This window comes from Suricata suricatta, chromosome 15 (assembly GCF_006229205.1).
Source record: "Suricata suricatta isolate VVHF042 chromosome 15, meerkat_22Aug2017_6uvM2_HiC, whole genome shotgun sequence".
Lineage (NCBI taxonomy): Eukaryota > Metazoa > Chordata > Mammalia > Carnivora > Herpestidae > Suricata > Suricata suricatta.
This window is the reverse complement of record NC_043714.1, coordinates 77,641,548-77,644,865: the sequence shown is the minus strand read 5'-3', so window position 1 is coordinate 77,644,865 and position 3,318 is coordinate 77,641,548.

Below are 3,318 nucleotides of genomic sequence, written 5' to 3'. Positions count from 1 at the left end.
GCGCTGAGCAGAAATGGGCCATCGAGCCGTGAGCAGACGTGGAAGGACCCTAAATGCGTATTACGGTAACAGAAGCCAGTCTGAGAAGGCCACACGCGGTGTGAGTCCACGTCTGCACGTTCTGGAAAAGGCAAGACCGTGGAGAAAGAGGAGAGGGGACCAGGGGCTGAGGGGACGGGAGGGACGTCAGCACAGAGGACTCGGGGCAGCGGAACTGCTCCGTGGGACGCTCTGATAGCGGGCACCCGGCACTGCCCTGAGGCAAACTGTGCAGCTTAGTAGTGAGTATCAGTGCTGGTCCATCAGTTACAGCAAGTAAACCCCAGTAACGCAGGCGTCGTAACGGGAGGAGCTGGGGGGGGCGGTATGGGAACTATACTTTCTGGTCAATTTTTTCAGTTAACCTAAAACTGCTCTAAAAATAGAAATCCATTCCCTTTTTTTTTCAAAAAGTAAAAACAAAGTAGCGTAAGCCTTCCCTAATATTGAAAAGTAGAAAGCATTTTTTAACAAGAAAGGAAACCTCAAGGCATAAAAGTTTGCCATGCAAAGACAGAAACATTAACGCAAAAGATGCTCTGGAAGACACACCACAGACCAGGAGACAGCCTTGGCAAAAATATTTACAGCAGATAAAACAGCGAAAGGACACCTTCGTGGAGAGCTGTGAAGCAAAGAGCCGACCACCCTCCAGAATAAGGCAGGCAGGCCGCGGCACCAGCCGGGCCTCCGCGAGGCAGGTGACATCCGCGCCTGAAGGAGAAAAGTCCCCATGCAGGGCAGGGAGGCCGCCAGTGCCGCGGGCCCGGAGACTGTGGTGGAAACAAACTTTGGCTCTCCTAGATGGAAGCAGGCCTACTCTGACCCGGCAGCATTCTGGGACCATGGGTGGACTCAGTTGTGTCCCCAGAAAGTCCTCGCTTTGGGCTGTGAGCTGATTTGGAAATAGGGCTGTGGCAGCTGCAGTCCCCTGGCTAGGGTGGCCCCAACCCACCAGCATCGGTGTCCTTATAAGACGACGGCCCCGTGAAGACACAGACACGCAGGGAGAGCACCGGGTGACGGAGGCAGAGACTGCGTCATGGGCCCAGGAGCACCAGGGGCGGAAGAGACAGGGACCCCCCCCCTACAGGCCGAAGCCTTGACCTCGGGCTCCCGGCTGCGGAACCGTCGCGGCACATTTCCGTGCTTCTCAGCCGCCCAGTCTGCGGCACTTTGTCACAGCTGCCCCAGGCCGCTGACGCGACCCGCGTGCACACAGGGCAGCGGGAGGCTTCCCGGAGACGTCCCTCAGCAGGACGCGTGTTCTGGAACCCCGGGGAGCTGCTGGAAGGACGGGGAGCACAGCAGACGACAGAACCCACGGAGGACACGGCCGCAGGATTCCACCATCTCGAGGAGAACAAACCAAAGTCACGTTCCTTACCTGCCGCGGGGAGGCGCTGGGGGACAGGCTGAGCCACTAACCAGAGTCCTCGAGGCCGGGCCGGGCCGGGGGGCTCTGACTTTTTGTTCTGTTCCCACAGAGATACTTTACCAGGCGAGACTCACGTTGAACTGTAACTTGGAGTAAACATCACTAAAGCAGCAGGCACCCGGCTCTCTTTTCGAGACAAAGGTGGCCTGATTTACCGGTCGAGGGACCCAGAGCTCACGCCACCCTCCCCACAGGCGAGCGGCCGCACCTTCACGTGGGACAGTCAGACCCACTTCCAAGCGTCACAAGGGACAGGGATGGAGGAGCCACAGTACACCAGCCTGGGGCTTCCGGGACCCAAAGGAGGGGGTCTGGGGGGGTCTGGGGTGCTAGGCCCTGCGGACCTGCTCCCCGAGGGGGCCAAGGACAGAATCACGTGCAGAGGGAAGCCTGTGCTCCTTGTGGCCCTCGGGGCCCAGGACGACCCACAGGCGGCGCTAAATAGTGTCCCGTGGGGAGGGGAGGAAGGCCAGGCCACTGGCAGGACTCACCCACCAGCCCCCAGGGGCACACCGGTCCCGTCCAAGTGGACTCGCGTCCTCTGCCCCAGACAAGCGCAGGCAGAGGGGCGGCGTGGCGGGCAGGGGCTCACCCGCCCTGAGAAGGCTGGTACTTCCCCTACGGGCCACCCGGCTCCAGACCCCGTCACTCTGGACGCGGTGACCTTGTCGAAAACTGACCTCTCTGTTCCAGAGCCGAAATACAACCCGAACACAGACTTTGCGGACAGAGAGGAATGCCGGTGCTGTGACTTTGCTGCAGCGAAGGGGGCCGGTGCCTCCCAGCCTGCGCCCTCCCCCACCCCGCCCGCGTCAGGGGCTGAGGGCGCTTACAGGAAAGTACAGGCCTGCGCGGTGCCGGGCATCCGGCAGGAGCGCCAGCCGCCTCCGTCCTGTCTTCAGGGTGGTCATGACTAGTGGTGGGTTTGTGGTGGAGTCATTACCAAGTATCAATGCCAAGTTCCTGGAACAAAGGGTTCAGGGAAAAACAAGTAAGAGCAGGGGGGCCTCAGGAGGACCAGAGACTGTCATTCACTTCACTATAAATGTTTATTTTGAGTGAGAGAGAGAGAGAGAGCAAGAGCACACATGTGCACCAGGGAGGGAGGGGCAGAGAGAGAGAGAGTCCCACGCAGGCTCTGCGCTGTCCGTGCACAGCCTGAGGGTGCAGCAGAGGCCAGTCCCCGACGCCCTGGGACAGACAAAGCAGCTGGAGGAGGACGCCTGGTGGCCCGTCAGGGATGAAGGCGAGCGCGCTACAGATGCTCCCGACATCTGCAGTGCCACGAAGAGCACGAGGGGTAAAGGATGCCAGCAAGTTCCCTTAAAATAACACAACATTATGGGGCACCTGGGGGGCTCAGTGCAGCATCCAACTTGGGCTCAGGTCATGATCTCATGGTCTGTGAGTTCAAGCCCCGTGTTGGGCTCTGTGCTGACAGCTCAGAGCCCGGGGCCTGCTCAGATTCTCTGTCTCCCTCTCTCCCTGCCCCTCCCCTGCTCATGCTCGTGCTCTATCTCTCCCAAAAATAAAGATTTAAATAAACAAACAAACAACATTATGAAATGTACAAAAGAAAAAACAAAAACAAGCTAGAGCTTATGAGTGAATTAACTGAGGTCAAAGAACAAAAAATCCATTATGTTTCTACGAGCAATGAATACTGGGAAAGTGAAATAAAAAATTGAAAGGTATCAATAGCCACAAAATGTCAAATACATACTGTGGTGTAAGAAATCCCAGGTGTCTGGCACAAAACTCAAACCCTTAGAACTTCCTGAATGACGGGAGTGTCCTTTGTCACTCATGCGGAGCCAATGCTCCTGTCGCTCACGCCCAGG